We start from the raw sequence: 19,305 nt of genomic DNA, 5'->3' as shown, positions 1-19,305 counted from the left end.
CACAGCATGGGTTCTAATGTATTTTGCTTTAGCAGGCTTGTCAGTGGCTTTGTTAGCTCTGCATCATTTGAAATCCTTTACCTAAAATATCCTGCCGTACCTAAAAAGATCTAAACTGTGTCTGGGTGATTGGCCTTGGAGCTTTAGCTACTGCCTTAACATCAGAAGGTAGTTATCTATCTATCTTTTTTCAGATATTATATGACTCAAATATTTTATGCTTTCTCTTGACACGCTAAGTCCATTCTTAGCTGATTCCCTAAGAGGTGAACTCCACTCACGATCTAGTGGCTTTCCTTTCTATCTCTAAAACAGGAATTTCATCTACTAACCACTAGCGTATTGGACTAACAGACTTTCCATATTTCTACACCCCTAACTTTCCCATCCTTCTAAGCATCTACTTGCATCTAATGTTCTGACCCTCATTCTTTACCTTAATCCTACCTGATGTATATAAAAAATAGTTTTCAATCTACCACTTTAATTTAGTACATATTTTTATTATTATGTCTACCTCTCTGTACTTATTTTGTATTTATTATTGTATCTACCTCTCTGTACTTATTTAGTATTCAGTTTTTATCAATGTGTGCTTTAAAACCTGTTTTTTATCTTGTTCATGTAAATTATTTTAATTTTCATGTATCATTTGGAGCATATTTTCCTTGGGCTTCTGCTGAAAATGGGTTCCTGACCCAGTCGGACTTTCCCGGTAAACAAATGTTAAATAAATAAATACATAAATACATTTAGTTGACAGGAATATATCATCCCATTGGCAATGCTGCAGCATGCCATTTGTTATAGGTAAATCATTAATGTGTTGCACTAATAATGACTGGTAGGGAATTTGTTCATCTTCTAAGTTCCTCTTTGAGATTTCTGAAAGTATGGATGGAGAGTCAGTGTACCCCTGAGGTAGCCATGTTAAAGGATACTGCTGTTCTTTATAAACCAATACAAATACTGTCAGGGTGTATAGGTATACAAAAAAAAAAAAAAAAAAAAAAAGCTGGGCATACATCTGTAACAGAGAAATGAGACGTGCATGGTGATATACAGCTAAAAATAGTTGCTGGGTTAGGGACAACTGGATAAGAGGAAAGTAATGCCTGATTTGCATCCTTGAAATCCTGCACAAACCTGTAGGTATTTCAGGCAGTCTTGTTAATTCGAAATATGGGAGTGTTACAACAGCTTTTTAAGCACAGTTATTGCCTGCTATAATAGACACTGAATTATAGGCTGGATTCAGTCTTCTTCTTCTATTTTCAGGAGATATTGAGGTATTTTGGAAGTGGTTTATTTGAATTTTTTCAAATTCTTTTTGTTTTTGCAGATTGTAACTGTCCTATCTCAGTACAATGCTGTGCCCATATACTTTTAATTACCTGTTGTAGTTGTTCCTCATCTGTCTGAGGCTGTGATGTTTGTATTTCCTGTTCAGTGTTTAATGTTGCTAAAACCTCTCCTTCTGCCTCACTAGGGACATCCTAGTACACTCCCTCAGGGGTACAGTAGATGGTACATCCTAGTTTACATAACAGATCCATTTACATTAAATTTACTGGAACTGTAGTACTGAATCTGTGAGAGATGCACTTATCTAGCCAAACTGGAGGTAAAGCTCTCTTCAATCAAGACTGAACTTGACAGTCAAAAGGAGAAGGTAAACACTTGCACCACACCACACTCATCACATAGTCTCACTAAATCTACACCACCAAAATCCACACATAGAAACACAAAAACATTCGCGGAGGCTCTCAATAATAATCTGCTCAAGCAACAGAGACCTCCAAAGCAGAAATGCAAGCAACCTTCACCCCCCAACACAACCCAAATGACACATAGCCCGCAGACTCAGTGTGCCACTCAACCACAGCCAATAAGGCAAAACAACGTACCCAACACACTAGTCATAGGTGACTCTATAGTCAGGCACACTGATGTCCCACCAGGCTAAACAAGGAGAAGGTTACTGTCAGCTGCCTGTCAGGTGCCAGGATCCAGCACATAACCCACACACTCAGGTCACTCCACAACAAGTACAAATATGCCCATGTTAGTGTGAATGACCTGAGACGTACCTCCCTGGACTACATGAAAAGAGACATGGAAGAGCTCTCCGATCTTGTAGCCCAGGCAGATATGACCCTAGCCCTGAGTAGCATTCTGCCATCACCCAGAATGATGCTGCAGTACAAGGACAAAATGATTGACTTCAACATTTGGCTAAGCTTCTGGTGCCACTCTAAAGGGATCCAGTATCTGTCTGCCTGGGATGACATGGTCGACAGACCACAATGCTTTGCCAGAGATGGCCTGCACCTGTCACCCCTGAGATTCCGGATACTGGCTAAGGTTCTTGCCACCCCTATAATGCCTTTTTTAAGCAAGGTTCAAATGACAAATTCACCACCGTAACATGAACAGGCAGGCAAAAACTGAGGGTGATGCTACTCAATGTTAGAAGTCTAAATCTCAAAATGCACTCACTCAAGACACTCTTTAAAATGGAGAACATCGATATCTGTGCAGTGATTGAGACCTGGTTCAAGGCTCCAGAGAGCACTCCTGCACTACCAGGCTATAACTCATACCACACTTTTTGGCCATGTAACCTGGACTGGAACACCAAAGGTGGAGGTGTGTCCATATTCATTAAGGATATCCACATCTCCAGGCTAGTTGCTCAGCATAATGCAGCCGAGGTTATCCAAGTGCAACTAACTCTGGGCAAAACTGCAATCCAAATTGTAGCTTGCTACAGATCACGCACCATGCCCCAGGATTCCCACTCCTCTTTTCTTGATGTACTGGAAAATATTAGGGTTCAACCAAACACCCTAATAATGGGCGATTTCAACTACCCCACCATTAACTGGGAAAACTACTCATGTACCAACTCCTTCGCTCAACGCTTTCTGGAATTCATAAACGCCAATGCCCTGGATCAACTTATCCACACCCCCACCAGGGGCAACAATATCCTAGATCTAGTCATTACCAACATGAGTGACCGGTGTTCCACACCTGAAGTCAATGCCTCATTGGTCTGTTCTGACCATAAGCTAATTACCCTAGTTATGAAAGATGGGCAAATAAGGAAGCGGTAGAGGAAGGTTGAGATGTAATATTAGCCAAATGCCACCATGAGGTACACAGCAGAATGCTGATTGACATAGCCAAGCTTTAACTTCTGCAGCTCCTCCACCCTCCTGCTAATGAAAACTGTTCAACTGTGGAAGGACTGGCAGAGGCAACAGGAGAAATGGAACACCTGGCTACTGTACTACAATAATTCTCCCCTCTAACACCCACCAACACAGACACAGAGAAGTCCAGAAGGTGAATACAGACAGCCACTGGGCAAAGGAAAAAAAGGTAAAGCTAAATGCTTTAGTACCAATTAATCAAAATGGATCTTACATTGAACTAAATGTAGGAAAGACTGAAGTCCCATATTAAACTGCTACAGGTGCCACTAAGCATGTACTTAAGGTGAGTTCAACTAGAAAAATACCTTTATCTAGAGAGAAGGAAAGTGCGGTCAGTGTGACAATGCTTCTATCATTTATTCTGTGTAACAGCCTATGCCAGAGTCCTTAGGACCATTAGAATAAAAACATACATTCTTGTTCATAGCTTCATAGGTAGGTGCTAGGCTATCAGCCCTGGGGCCTATACAAGCCCAGCCAAAAAGGTACCCTGGCTTTTGCCACCCAAGAAAATTATTTTCCTGTGCCACTGTTGAGCAGAGCCATAGAGGTGATCCCTGGGGTGAATTTCCTATTTCCCATCCAATCATCAAGATTTTTCTTGAAGAGTGCTAATGAGGAGCTTTGTTTGATATAGATAGGTAGTTTATTCCAGAGTATGGGAAGTCTCTGGGACAGGAATCTATCCCTCTGGCATGTTCTGTTTATTGTGGTGACAAGGTTTAGGTCCCTAGAGTGTGTAGCTCGGAGGAATTGGGATTTCTTTAAGTGGAGCATGCCCAACAGCTCTGGGTTTGACATAGCTTTGTATGTTAGGCAAAGATCACCTCTGAGTAGGTGATATACGACGGAGTAAAGCTGGAGTTTTTTGAGACAGTCTGCGTAGGGCATCTGTTTGAGAGCTGGTAATCCTCTTTGTGAGGTATTTCTGCGGCCTTTCCAGTTGTTGTAGATGTCTTGTGAGGTACATACCAAAAGGGGCATTGTACTCCATAATGGGTCTAATGAGTGATGAGTAGAGGGGAACAATGACCTCTTTTTTTCTGGATGAGAAACCTTTTGTGATGAGGTGTGCCACATAGAAAGATTTCCTGACTACTGTGGCAATGTGATTATCAAAGGAGAGACTACTGTCCACCTGTGTCCCCAGGTCTCTTGTCACACTTTTAGTGTTAAGTATACTACCGCCTATGTTGTAGTTCATGGGTACAGAGTTTTTACCAAAGGGGATGACAATGCACTTTTTGGCATTGAGCTTGAGGCCATGGCTTTGACACCAGGCATCTGTCTCAGTGAGGCCCTTTTGTAGGATGTCCACATCGTTAGGAGTTTCGATTATGGCTCCTAGTTTGCAGTCATCTGCGAACTTCATTAGCCAAAGACCTTCTGTGCTAGCCTGTACTTCAGAGAAGTAGATACCAAACAGGAGAGGACCCAGGATTGAACCCTGTAGTACTCCACTTGTCACTGGTCTGAAGTCAGATTTAGAGTCTGTTACTTTCACAGTGTGGGTTCTGTCAGTGAGCCAGTTGGCAACTCATCTTGTGACATAGGGATTTATACCTAGTTTAGTGAGTTTATCTATAATTCCAGAGTGGGGGATGGTGTCGAAAGCCTTGGCAAGATCTAGATAGGCTGTGTGAACCACCTTACCCTTGTCTATGGCTTTGGTGACTGCTTCAAAGAAGTCTATCAGGTTTAGGAGACATGATCTGCCTTTTACAAACCCGAACTGAGTGGGGCCCAGAGTTTGGAGATTACCATTGTCTTTGTTTATAAGTTCCAGGATGATACATTCCATGGCCTTGCAGAACAGGCTCGTCAGGCTAATGGGGTGGTAGTTCCCGGGGTCCGTGGTGGCTCACCCCTTGTGGCGTGGGATAACCATTGCTGTGTGCCATTCAGCAGGCACAAAACCTGAGGTGAGGGTATGATTGAACATGGTAGTTTGGTGGGGTGCCAGTTCATTCTGTAGGTCGTGTAGAATGCAGCCTGGGATATTGTCTGGTCCCATGGATGCTGTGTTCTTGGCTTTGGAGAGTGTGGTTTTTACCTGTGCAGCTGTGATTACAGGAAATTTGCATTCTTCCGGAATAGAGATGGGCTCTTTAGGGCATGAGAGGGGGGTAAAGTTAGCACTGAACCTATCTGCCAGGGTGTTGGCAATATCAGTTGGGGCTATATATTTAGTGCCATTGTGCTGTAACTCAGAGCAGATCTGAGTGTTGCCATTGAGATTCTTGACATAGCTATAGAATGCTTTGTGGTTGTCTTTAGAATCAGTGGTGATTTTGTTTTCATAACTAGCTTTGGAGGATTTTATCAGGGATCGCAGCTTCTTACTGAGGCTGACCAGGGAGCTCCTCCACTCGTGGGATTTTACTCTCTTTTGCAATAGTTTCTTCCTTCTGTTGAACAGTTTGTTTATGGCAGGGGACCACCAGATTGGCTTCCTTTTTTTGGAGTATAGCATCTTGGTTCTGTTTGGGATAGCACAATCCATGCACTCATGTAAGTGCTTATAAAGTGCAATTGTGTAGGATTCAGTAGTTGTAACTGTATTGTCCATCTGCATGGATATCATGAAGTTCACCACTTCTGTCTTAAGAAGCATGAAGTTGGCTTTGTAGAAAATTTTTACCATGGTTTCCTTATTGGGGGGTGGGGGCAGGATGTGGATATCTTCTGATTTGCAAATCCATAAACATTTCTTCTTATTCCTTCTTTCATTTTCCCGTGTTGACAGTGCAATGCTCAGAGTAGTTGAGTAAATACTCTAATGTTTCTCCTTCTGAGTTAAGGAGTATCTCTTTCAGGGCAGCATGAACATGAACTTGAAAACCGGCACAAAGACAAAGACCACACTGCTGCTGCTGTTTTTACAGGATCTGCAAGACCAGAATACCTCTCAAATACCATTTTAAGTCTCTTTAAATAATCCCCTGGAGATTCATGTTTATTTTGCTTGTCACCACTTATTTTAACCAAATCTGCCCTTTTAGGGCTCACCTTGCTGATTGCTTTTAACAGCACTTTTCTCTGTTAACTCAGCAAGCACCAAAAGCAAGATAGTAGGACTCAGCTCCTCGGCAAACAAGTTTATTCAAACCACAGATGTTGAAACATAAAATAAAAACACCATTAACGCCTTTTCCAAAAACTGTTAAGCACACAGCGTTTTCGTCAAATTAAGTTGACTTCATCAGATGACCAGTAACATTTCTTAACATTTCTTAACTTCCTTTTTATATCACAATCTATTAACTCATTTGCTTAATTGCATAGAATAATTAGTTGATTGACATCAATTCATAGTTGTATATAGACCTTGCTCTAAAAACTGAATAAAAATAAAAATACATATAGGACACTTGAAACTTTAAAACCGCATGTTATATGGTTATTAAAAAATTCTTTGTTGAAAAGGCGTTAATGGTGTTTTTATTTTATGTTTCAACATCTGTGGTTTGAATAAACTTGTTTGCCGAGGAGCTGAGTCCTACTATCTTGCTTTTGGTGCTTGCTGAGTTATTGTGGTTTTCGTGGTGTTTCCACTTTTCTCTGTTAACAATTTATAATTATTCCCTCTTATCCTTACATTTGGATTGGATTTATCCCTGCTTCCTTATCCAATTTTCCATAGATTTCAGAAGTAATTACTACTTTTAATAACTGATGCAGGTCTGCCAGACTTGGGAACCATAGCACTCGATAATAGTATGCATTTCTTCCCAAAATTTCTCAAGGTCTTCTTTTATTTATGGAACTATTTAACTGTATGATGAATGTCTGTTCGGGTCCATGGACAATGGACATGAACTGTTTCATTTCTTCTACCTGTTTGGATTTGTCTTAGGGGTGCCTGAGTTGCCTGTGTTATAATTACTTTTTCGTCATTATTAGCTTCACTGCTGCTTTGCTCATTATTTTCATGTTTCTCCTGCTGTGCTTTAGATTACGTTAAATAAGTGTTATTGCAGTGCTGCCGTGTCGTAACGTTTCCCTGCCTCCTGTAAATAAGTGTTATTACAGTGCTGCTGTGTCATATCTTTTCCCTCCTCCTGTAAATGTGTTATTGAAGTGCTGCTGTGTTGTATCTTTTCCCTGCCTCCAGTAAATAAGTGTTATTACAGTGTTGCTGTGTCGTATCTTTTCCCTGCCTCCTGTAAATAAGTGTTATTACAGTGCTGCCGTGTCGTATCTTTTCCCTGCCTCCTGTAAATAAGTGCTATTGCAGTGCTGCTGTGTCGTATCTTTCCCTGCCTCCTGTAAATAAGTGTTATTGCAGTGCTGCTGTGTCATATCTTTTCCCTGCCTCCTGTAAATAAGTGTTATTACAGTGCTGCCATGTCATATATTTTCCCTGCCTCCTGTAAATAAGTGTTATTTTAGTGCTGCAGTGTCGTATCTTTTTCCTGCCTCCTGTAAATAAGTGTTATTGCAGTGCTGCCATGTCGTATCTGTTCCCTGCCTCCTGTTAATAAGTGTTATTACAGTGCTGCTGTGTCGTAGCTTTTCCCTGCCTCCTGTAAATAAGTGTTATTACAGTGCTGCCATGTCATATCTTTTCCCTGCCTCCTGTAAATGTGTTATTGCAGTGCTGCTGTGTTGTATCTTTTCCCTGCCTCCTGTAAATAAGTGTTATTACAGTCCTGCTGTGTCGTATCTTTTCCCTGCCTCCTGTAAATAAATGTTATTACAGTGCTGCCGTGTCGTATCTTTTCCCTGCCTCCTGTAAATAAGTGCTATTGCAGTGCTGCTGTGTCGTATCTTTCCCTGCCTCCTGTAAATAAGTGTTATTGCAGTGCTGCTGTGTCATATCTTTTCCCTGCCTCCTGTAAATAAGTGTTATTACAGTGCTGCCATGTCATATCTTTTCCCTGCCTCCTGTAAATAAGTGTTATTTTAGTGCTGTTGTGTCGTATCTTTTTCCTGCCTCCTGTAAATAAGTGTTATTGCAGTGCTGCCATGTCGTATCTGTTCCCTGCCTCCTGTTAATAAGTGTTATTACAGTGCTGCCATGTCGTATCTTTTCCCCGCTTCCTGTAAATAAGTGTTATTGCAGTGCTGCCGTGTCGTATCTTTTCCCTGCCTCCTGTAAATAAATTTTATTGCACTGCTGCTGTTTCATATCTTTTCCCTGCCTCCTGTAAATAAGTGTTATTACAGTGCTGCCATGTCGTATCCTTTCCCTGCCTCCTGTAAATAAGTGTTATTGCAGTGCTGCCGTGTCGTATATTTTCCCTGCCTCCTGTAAATAAGTGTTATTGCAGTGCTGTCATGTTGTATCTTTTCCCTGCCTCCTGTAAATAAGTGTTATTACAGTGCTGCCATGTCATATCTTTTCCCTACCTCCTGTAAATAAGTGTTATTGCAGTGCTGCCATGTCGTATCTATTCCCTGCCTCCTATAAATAAGTGTTATTGCAGTGCTGCCGTGTCATATCTTTTCCCTGCCTCCTGTAAATAAGTGTTATTGCAGTGCTGCTATGTCAAATATTTTCCATGCCTCCTTTAAATAAGTGTTATTGCAGTGCTGCTGTGTTGTATCTTTTCCCTGCCTCCTGTAAATAAGTAGTATTGCAGTGCTGCCATGTGGGATTACATTAAATAAGTGTTATTGCAGTGCTGCCATGTCAGATTATGTTAAATAAGTGTTATTGCAGTGCTGCCATGTCAGATTATGTTAAATGACTGTTATTGCAGTGCTGCCATGTCGGATTAGGTTAAATAAGTGTTACGGCAGTGCTGCCGTGTCGTATCTTTTCCCTGCCTACTGTAAATAAGTGTTATTGCAGTGCTGACATGTTGTATCTTTTCCCTGCCTCCTGTAAATAAGTGTTATTGCAGTGCTGCCATGTCGGATTATGTTAAATAAGTGTTTTTTCAGTGCTGCCATGTCGGATTACATTAAATAAGTGTTATTGCAGTGCTGCCATGTCAGATTACGTTAAATATGTGTTATTGCAGTGCTGCCATGTCCGATTATGTTAAATAAGTGTTATTGCAGTGCTGCCGTGTCGGATTACATTAAATACATATTATTACAGTGCTGCTGTGTCGGATTATGTTAAATACGTATTATTGCAGTGCTGCCATGTTGGATTACGTTAAATATGTGTTATTGCAGTACTGCCGTGTTGGATTACATTAAATACATGTTATTACAGTGCTGCCGTGTCGGATTATGTTAAATAAATGTTATTGCAGTGCTGCCGTATCGGATTACGTTAAATGCGTGTTATTACAGTGCTGCTGTATTGGATTACATTAAATATGTGTTATTGCAGTGCTGCCATGTTGGATTACATTAAATACGTGTTATTGCAGTGCTGCCATGTCGGATTATGTTAAATACGTGTTATTGCAGAGCTGCTGTGTCGTAGCTTTTCCCTGCCTCCTGACTGCTTTATTTTCCTGTCTCTTTTCTTCTCCTGCCTCTTTCTTGGGACTACTTTTATCAGCAGTTTGAGCAGTAGGAGGTGGATGATTGTTACCTACCAAGAAAGTGGGTAGAGGGGACAAAGGTGAATAATCAGTTATATAATGCATCCAGCAATTACTGGATAAAGTGATCCCAAATGTATTTTCCCTGTTCTGGTCTTCATATTCTTTACTTGTTAAAACATTATTTGGTTTGTGTCTTTCTACCTATGTACTGCAGATTACTTTTCCTTTTAAAAACTTCACTATAACAGTCATTAAATTATCCCACTGATCTGCGTTTATTTTGATTCCTTTTATTTTTCTCTAAGGTTTCTCTTAAATTAATTAATTTCGTATGACTAAAATCCCAGTTTCTGGAAATTATAAAGTGCCGTCTCCTCTTCTAAAGTCGTACTACTTGTCCAAATACCTGCAACGTAAAGCCCCATAATGATTATACATACAGTATGCAGGAGGACATTTAGAAGGGTGGACATCTTACTTCTCTCCCATTATTCCCACCTCTCATTCTGATTATACATGTAACATGCAGTAGGATGTTTAAAAGGGATAGGGATCTAACTTCCCCTGCCTCCCATCATTCCCCCCTCTTACTCGGATTATACATGTAACATGCAGGAGGACATTTAGAAGGGGTAAGAATCTAACTTCCCCTGCCTCCCATTATTTTCCTGCTCTCATTCTCACGGACTCACAGGTAAGGTAAAGCCCTCTTTGTCTGATGGCAGGACCACCCTGTTATAAATTTACTTTAACAAACAAAACACTAACACCGTACTCACATGCTTAAAACCTCAACTGACTACCAACTAATACATCTTTCTTTTTCCTTATTTTGTTGCAAGTAAGGTATAAAAAAATTGTTATGCTTTAAATTCTAATATCCATTTAAAAACAGCAGTCTTGGAGTTAAAGTACAAAAGTAACCTATTTGTAAGTGAAAACTACTCAAGCTGCTCATGTGAAAAGTGCATGTATGTGAGCATATCATTGTTCTGTCACTAAATAAGGAAAGCCGAATCAGAAATGTCTTGTACTTTGTTTACCATTTCATAGTCACACTTAGTGAACTTTTGTACTTGAGAAAACGTCATCAGTATAAGTTATGGCATGGGACCATTTGGGATTGTTATGTTGTCTACTATTTTTGCAAAGCAACTGATATGGCTAACTCCTTCTCAGTTTGATTTAGTAAGACAACTATAGAATTTTCCTTTGGAAAAACAGGAAACATGCAATTTGCTTTGCTGTCTGTTACAACAACAGGAAAGGGAATTTCATATTGAGGCTGCAGTTAGGAGGTCACAGAAATACTTCTCTGAGCCCTCAAAATTATAATTACAGTACATAAAAAGAACGTGCATTTAATATGTTTTCTCAGTTCCTTTTACAGCTCTCTAATTACTGGAAATCATGAGACATAGAACGGTTATTCACCACAACCTGTATTTCTTTTCATACTTTCTAACTATGATGCTATCAGTTTGCTTTACTAATATGGATACACTAAGCATTAGAATGAATCCATGGCAAATCCCTGATATTAAACTTATCATAATTCCCAGATTTCAACACATGGAAATAGAATGTCAAACTTTGAGAACAGTAAATAAAAGCCCTTGCTGCTTTTCCAATTGGTTGACTATTTGCCCAAGTCCATGGAATTAGACTTCAGACTTTATTATCATACTGAGTTAAAGTTTCTTTTATTTATTTTTTATTTATTTATACTGTGTTTACCAAGTTAGTCCAACTAGACCAGTTCCCTCTTTCCGGGGGTGGGGGGTCATGGTGATATTCATACTGACCAAGGGAGGTTTAGCTAGGACATGGGGAACTTCCCCTACTCGTCCTTTTTGTCATTTTGTTTCATAGTCTTGATGAGTTTTCTGCAGCTGGGTTTTTTTTTTCTCAAAATCTTATTAAACAAGTTATCTGTTAAAGGAAATATGAAATAATAAGCAACAGATTTGCCTCTAAATCTAAAAATACCACCCATCACTGCCTAACCCTACAATCCCTAAATTGGTTTGAACTTCCAAACTACCTAGACTATCTCCAACTTACTATTGCACATAGACTCAAATTTCATCCAACAAAATGTCCCACTCTAACTAACATCCTTCCCCCTTATACACCCAACAGAGCGCTCAGATCTGAAAATCAGAACTTAATTACTATCCATAAACCTAAACGTCCTGTTGGCCAACTTCTCCTATCTTTCTCACTAGGCAAAAAATGGAATTCCCTTCCCTCCACACTAAGAACCATGCCAAATGCAGAAGACTTCAAAACCCAGCTATTCAAACACTTGCCCACTAAATGGAAATGTACCTGCCTTCATCCAACCTAATCCAAGGGGGTTCTCGCTCTGGTTCTCAAGCTCTACAACTCTCATAGTTATCTTCCTATGAGCCTATCTAAGCTGTCAACAATTTCTATAGCTTATCTCTAAGCTCTCAACAATTCCTACAGCTACCCTCACACAGCCCAACCTTGTAAATGTTGTAAATAACATTCTACTATTGATGTGTGCATGTAAAGCGTATTTACATTTTCTTAAACGGTTTGTATGTAAACTGTTTCCACACCTAACCCATATCTGTTTTCCTCAAACGAAACTCCCTACCTTCAAGCTTAATGAATTTGTTAACTATTCATGATATTGAATGCATTTATGAGTAACTATTCTACATAAATGGGTCAATTCGGCCCAGTGGACTTAATCAAATTGCAAATAAAATAAATAATTAAATACAAATTTGTTATGAATTTAAGTTAGAAGAAACTACTAACCTCTGTTTCAGAATGTAAAATGGTAAACCTTTTAGAAAAAGTGTAAAAAGGAGTATAAATGCCACAGCTATGGAAATAAATTTCTAGCAAGTATGAGAAAGGAAAGTTGGAAGAAGTTGGTAAATGGGACAAAATATCATTTGCTGTTATTTGGATGTTGTGGAAGAGCAGATGTGAAGCATTACTTTACAAATACATTAGAATGGATCAGAATGTATTGTCAGAAATTAGAAAATGGTTGTGGAAAAAGCAGTGGGGATAGAAGCAAATAAGGTAATGGAGGATTGAAAAAACAAGAAAATGCGTCAGTTTGTGTAGCACTGATTTTTGTTTTAGTAGATTGTCTGGTCTGTATTATGGATAAAGGAATTGTTACAATGATGTAAACAGGGTTAATATACATTTACAAATAATTTAAAAATATAAATAAACAGTTTGGAAATGATTTATAAATGTTTACATAATTAATGCAACCCTTACTGTTTTGGAGCCACTAGGTGGTGATGGAGGGTTACTACTGAGATTCACGTTTGTAGAAATGGATGAAGAAAACAGCTGGGTTAATGCTAAGAATAGGAATGAAACAGTGTATGAGAGAATACTTGTCAAAGATGTGAAGACAGATGTTGAAGTAAATGGAACTGCATCTTGTAGCTTTGTAATACTGATTATTGAAGTGATGTTGAATAAAGATGAACCAGAAGAAGCAAAGAATATGCAGTTGTATGTGGGGTTTGGTGAGTAGGAAGGCAGCAGTGAAAATAACTTAGTGGATAGCGGGGTATGTGGTGATAATGAAGATTTTATTAAAGAAGTAGAGGAAACATGGTCAGTCAGTAGAGTAGCTGGGGTTAAATGTGAGTTTCAAATAATGACTTCAAACATTAAGAATGGGAAGGACAAGGTAAGGACAATTGGACACGATAAGGAAGATGGGAACAAACATGTAACTAAGGCAGTAGTGGCAGCAGAAAATATGTGAAGGTGGGGGGGTTGGTGAAGGAGGACATGTAAACCAGGTGGAAAGAGTACCGCAGTTTTGGGGAAGACTGATAATAACAGTTACAACAAAAAATGAGAAAACAATAGTTGTAATGATTTGGACAATATTATTTTGCCTTTGAGCTTTAATTTAATGAACATTAGAGCATTTATTCATCTGGTAATTTATTCTTTTTCTGCAAGTGACATAAACTTTTGAGACAATTGTGTTAGCAGAAAAATGTTTGAATGAATATGTGAAAAAGTTTTGTTTATGCATAGCATGACTTTATTTTCAAAAGATAAACATAAATTTTGAAAGGAAATTGACTTACAATCCAGAACAACTTAAAATCGGTTTTCAGTAATGCTCGTCAAGAGTGAATAAGATTAAATAAAATATTGGATGACTGAAAAGTGTGCACAGGGACTTTGAGAGGTGAAGGTTACATTAAAAATATAAGAAGGTAAAACTAAACATATGGAAGATATGGTAACAGTTAATAAAAAATGAATGATAAGTGTTTGGAGCAAACAAAAGCATGATTTTTTTTTTGGGTGGTGGATTAGTCACATTTGAAACAAGAACATAATAAGTTAAGATGTGGGCAATGTGGGGAATCCCAACAGCAATTTTAAACTCATATATTAATAGTGTTGTAGAGAAAGCCATTTTTTGATTTGATTATCTGACATTAATGGATGAAAGAGAAAATGGTAACAATTGTGGGGAAGAGCAAATATAGTGAAAAGAATGAGATCGGGAAAAGGGTTAATGGAATAAAATGATGGCGATGTCTGAGAGGCAAGTATGGAGGAAACAAATGTGGTAGTGTCTCAGGAAGAAGAAAATGAAGGATATGAAAATATGATTACAGGTAACGTAGAGGGGGGGTAAGAGAAGAAAAAAAATATGGTATACTAGGAACTGAAGAAGATGAGAACATAGACGAAAGTTCTGAATCAGAGAAAAATAAAACAAAACATTGATAGGATGGAGAGTAAGAATAAAAAGCAAAACAAATGATGGGATAAAACAAATACTGCAAAAAAAGGTAACTGTTGACATCAACATGGTTTCTGTAAATGGTAACAGTGCTAAAATTACTTGACATGAATAGTAGTGTGAGAATGATGGAAAAAGTTAGAGGTGGATTTTTTTTCTTGGATACAAGATGTGTTGAAGCTAAAAAGAGAGACATGAATTTATTCTAAAGCACAGAAATTAAATAGTATAGACATTGAGAAAGGAAATATGTTGTGGAACTGTGGTATAGGTTCATAGGTCCATAGGTGTGTACTAGGCTAATGGCCCTGGAGCCTTTACAAGTGTAGTCCATAGGATTACCCTGGCATCATGCCACCCAATCTTAGTTCCTTGTGCCTCTGTCAAGTAGAGCCACTGGAGTGATCCCCAGGATGAATTTTCTATTTCCCATCCACTCATCAATATTTCTCTTGAGAGGGCCAGTGAGGTGCTCTGCTTGACATATATGGGAAGCCTATTCCATAGTATGGGCAGTCTCTGGGTTATGAACCTGTCCCTCCAGCATGTTCTGTTGATTGTGGTAATGAGGCTGAGGTCTCTGGAGCATGTGGTGTAGAGGGATTGGGATTTCTTTAGGTGTAGCATTTCTAACAGTGGTGGGTCAGACATGGTTTTGTAAGTCAAGCAGAGATTACCTCTAAGTAGGCGATATGAGACAGAGGATAGTTGGAGTTTTTTAAGTCTGTCCATATAGGACAAGTGTTTCAGGCCTAGGATCCTCTTTGTGAGGTACTTTTGTGGCCTCTCCAGTTGTTGCAGGTGTCTAGTGAGGTACATGCCAAATGGAGCACTGTACTTGTTGACTGGTCTAATGAAGGAAGAGTAGAGGGAGACAATGACCTCTTTCTTTCTGGATGCAAAACCCATAGTAATCAGATGTGCCACATACAAGGACTTTCGGACCACAGTGGCAACATGGTGGCCAAAAGAGAGGTTGCTGTCAACTTGTGTTCCCAGATATCTTATAGCACCTGCTGTGTTCAGTGGACTACCATCATTGTGGTAATTCAAGGGAACTGGGGTTTTCCCAAGGGGATGGCAATAGATTAAGAATGAGAACATAAATGTGATGGATTTAATAGTGATAGCAAGTAGGGTTTTAGTAAGTGAATTAAGTTTAGATAAAAAGCCTATGCAGACAGTTATTATTTATGCATATACGGATGTGGGTAAAAGAAAAAAGGCTTGAGGAAGTTCAAAAGTATGTAATAGCTGAGATACCTATTATTTTAGAAAGAGACTTGAATTGTAATTTAATAAAAGAAAAAAATAAAGGTAGCAAATTGTATTCAAATAATAAAAAAGAAGAATGACAGGTTTGAAGCGGGATATAAAAGAGACTTTACATATAAAAGAAGAATTTAAAGACTGCGATAACTGGTGTAAAACATTCCGATATAGTGAAAGAAGAAAGAGGAGGATGTATGGAAGCATTTTTTCTGATCCTGGGCAATATGGGCAATGCTAGTTGAAAATGAAAAAAATAAAAAGAAAGGGAAACTGATTAAAAAGGCCTTTCAGGAAATATTGTGCAAAAAAAAATATATAAAAAATATATAGAAAAGGACATTGTGGGCAGAACATTTAAAAATGAACATTTTATTTTTAAAAATTGCATCATTTTAGTGAGTAAAATACAAAGAAAAGTACAAAGATTAATATGTTAGTGTAGAAAGTGGATAGGAAAAAGAAAACTATAAAAAAAAATGAAATGGTATTTTTGACAAAAAGAGTAAAGTATGAATATAACACAAGATTTTAAATCCATATTGTTTAAGGAAAGATATTTAATGAAATTGTTACTATTTTATTTATTTATTTAATATTTGTACTGGAAAAGTCTGACTTGGAACAAAGCCACTTTTCAGCAGAGGCCCGGGGAGAAATGCTCCAGATGCATGTCTTTCTAATGTGGGTGGAAACTGGAGCACCCGGAGGAAACCCACATGAATGCAGGGAGGGCATGCAGACTCCACACAGAAGGCACCTCAGTGGAGAATCTAACCTGAGAACCTCTTGCTGTGAGGCAACAATGCTATTGCTGCACCATATTTCATGAAAGGTAGAACAAAAGAGATGACACCATTTTTGGACAAGTAAGTGAAATGTAGAGAATGAAGATGGTGGTAATGAAAGATAAGAAAGGGGATATTAAGATAAAATTAGAAGAAATTATTGATATTGTGACAAGGTATGTATGGAATGTGTTTAAAGAAGGGAAAGATGAAGAGGGAATGAAATGTTAAAAATATAAGAAAAGAGATAGCTAAAAGTACCAACAAAAAATTAAAAGTAAGTAATTAGAAGAAATAATAAAAGAAGGAAAAGAAGAGCTGTCACCTCGACCAAGCAGGTTAGATTATAATTTTTATGGGTCCCATTAGAAATCTCAAACATTCAAAAGTTTGAGCCTCATATGGTCGACACCATAAGGGCGAACCTTTGAAAGCTTGCAAGTTTCAATGGAGATTGCCATAGGGAATATTTCCCTTTATTTCAAAATAGTGCGATCTCAGAGTTGGTATATATAAGGATCGTACGTGCTTTTATGTCTTTTTCTTAACTGAGTGGGTTTATGGCATAAAGAGACAGAGTATTTGAAATGTTAACGATTTGTAGAAGAGGTAGTGGAATTAATTATGAAAGTAAAATGTCAAACAAAATAATAGTTATTTGATGTTGAAAAAGCTTCCAACATTGTGAATCATCATCATCCCACTTTTTTCCCCATTCTGTATACGGGGTCAAAGTATTGTGTCAGCTATCACCATCTCTCTTTATTCAAAGCCACCAGTCTGTCTTCTTCAACACTCATGCCTGATTGTTGCAGGTCTTCCCTTACACAATCATTCTACCTCTTTGCTGGACACCCTTGTTTCCTCTTACCTTCTTTATGCCTGTCCCAGATCTTCTTCACATGTGCCCAAACCACTGTAATCTGTTCTCTTTTTCCTTTTCTGCAATTGGAGCTGCTTTGCCTTCTGCTCTTATGTCCTCATTTCTTATCTGTTGCACAGTGTGCATCCTACCACCCACCTCAGGCATTTCATATCCATCATCTCTAGCTTACGCAAGTTTCTGTTCCATACAGTAGCACTGGTCGCACCTTTCTTTGACATTCTCCTGTCTGTGCAGGCAGAGTATAAACTGTAGCAATTGTTTGCTACAACTGTAGCAAGCAGTTTGCTACATTTTAAATAAAGGCTTTTTAACTAATATAGGAGCACTGTAGCTCTCAGTGTAGGCAGGGTATATATATATATATATATATATATATATATAGGAGTGCTACAGAATCCTGAAAGCCCAAAATCCTGAAGCCCAAAATCCTGAGACCAAAATCATGAAAGTTCAAAATACTGAAAACTCAAAATACTGAAAACACACAGGATACCAACACTCACTATATTCCAGCACAACTACATACAAAAACATATTACCCTTCAACTATGTGCAGTGGGGCAAGCCCCCCTGCACCCCCCACACCCCCCTGCTACCTAAATATATCAACTCCGAGACTGCACTTCACTACAATAAGTACAATATATATATATATATATATATATATATATATATATATATATATATATATATATGTATATAAAACCAAAAAGACCAACACAGCTGGTCTTATTCAGTGTTGTTGTTTTTTTTCCTACTACACAGCTCTTTATTGGGAGGCTTCACACACACACACACACACACACACACACACACACACACACACATATATATATATATATATATATATATATATATATATATAGTTTAATGTATGGAAAGAGGGTCTGAGGTAGTGAGCAGAAAAATGGGAGGGTGTTGTGCATTTGGCCACCTGGTTGTTCTGCCTATTGAAGGAACAGTAGTTTTTGTTGTTGTTGCTCTTCAATGAAAGAACTCGGTGGTGGTGCTCATGAATGGAAGAACTTGGGGGAGATATGGATCTTACTGCAACAGTCATATTTCTTATTACAATGAAGCACTTTTTTTTGCTCTTCTGATGAGAGGGTTGAGCACTGGTTTGTGGTACTGACATAGGGTTCTGGTTAAGCCAGCTACACTTCTGGTTTAATAGGTCCCTGGTCGCTAAGGTTTCCCCCAGTCCTCCTTATCCCTATACTGGTGTCAGTGCTGTAAAGGCACTTAAGTTTAATGTATTCTTGGTGGGTTTTGTTTCCCCCACACCCTGATCCTAGTACTGGTTCCAGTGCCATTAAGGCATTTCATGGGTACATTAGCCCTGGTGTCTTGTCACCCCCCCCTGCACCTTTTTCATCCCTATACTGCAGTCCTGGTCAGTAGCTGAACATCGGCTTACAGAACGTTTTAGTACTGTAGTGTGGTGAGGCCTGAGGTGCTAGTCTATATGGCTGAGTGACTTCTTGAATCACTCAGAATGTAAATGCATTCCTGAAGGCAGGTCCAGCGAAGACAACACATGACTAACTAGTCCATGCCTTTCCCTGGACTTACTTATTATCATTCAGCACTGCCAAGGAGCAGCCTTAAACAGTGCAGCATCATATTGGGGGGGAATGCTGAATGCCAAATGGGTGCTGCGACATGTACAGGGACATGTATACATTGTGATACATTCATTAATCCACCTTCTGTATAAAGGGTGATGCAAAATATAAATTGACTAAAAAAAGAATGTGTGGTTTATATAAGATGGACAAAATGTCACAACATTCTTTATTGGAATGTAAAAGAAGTACAACTGATTTATATTTCTTTAAAAAATAATATAAATAGATTTTTTAAGAAGATTAATATGGGCATTATATTATACAGAAAATAAAATAGATAA

Source organism: Protopterus annectens, chromosome 1.part1, assembly GCF_019279795.1.
Source record: "Protopterus annectens isolate FY-2018-M chromosome 1.part1, PAN1.0, whole genome shotgun sequence".
Classification (NCBI taxonomy): domain Eukaryota; kingdom Metazoa; phylum Chordata; order Ceratodontiformes; family Protopteridae; genus Protopterus; species Protopterus annectens.
The sequence above is the reverse complement of the archived record's forward strand: the minus strand, read 5'-3'. Positions refer to the sequence as shown.